Genomic DNA, 792 nt, shown 5'->3' on the forward strand with positions numbered 1-792 from the left:
GGGTTATTGTTATTCATAATCATACAAACTCTCCCTGTTAAATATCAATGCTCAGAAAGAAAGATTTTCAAATATGTACTAATTTAGGATTAGACAATATACTCGAGCACATTAAACCCAGCTTTCAGTACTTTTACTGAGTGTTTTCAGACACACATACAAAAATACATAATACACAAAAAACACCATCCTGAAACCAAGCGCCTATGGGGAAAACACTCATAAGATAACCTCATTGGTGATTTTATAGATAGAATGTGATAAATAGAGTGATAATCAACTCAATAATACCGGTACGTAAAATTTATTTGAATTCACCAAATAAAGCTTGAGTTCTCTAGGGTTCTCTGTTTAGTTTAGCCCACTTAGTTTTGTTGATAGATCCCATGGTTTGAATTAAATTGTGCGTTTTCTTCATCTGCATTTTTTTTTATTAACAATGTACCATTATTACATCTTTGTTTTTAACTATATCTTTTTGAGATTCAACCAGTTATATAAAAACTTTATTTTGAAGTGCTGTAAAATTCGGTAACTTACTAAATTTCGACATTTTTATTTGAGTACGTCATGCTTAGGTAAGCCATACTCAGTTTTATAGAGTGCAACAAACTACATCTCAAATAAACCCGACTCAGCTAGGGTTTAAACACAGCTTACGTGATCCGCGGATCAGCGGCTGAACTGTACTTATCTGAGCCATTATGACAGGCATGCAACTGGCCATCAAAGTTCTAAATTGCAAACCTTCACAATTTTTGCAGTGTTTTGATTGACTGTCAAAATCAGAAA

Source organism: Saccostrea echinata, unplaced genomic scaffold, assembly GCF_033153115.1.
Source record: "Saccostrea echinata isolate AGI-Se365-2 ecotype Australia unplaced genomic scaffold, CSIRO_AGI_Sech_v1 ptg000042l, whole genome shotgun sequence".
In the NCBI taxonomy this organism is placed as follows: domain Eukaryota; kingdom Metazoa; phylum Mollusca; class Bivalvia; order Ostreida; family Ostreidae; genus Saccostrea; species Saccostrea echinata.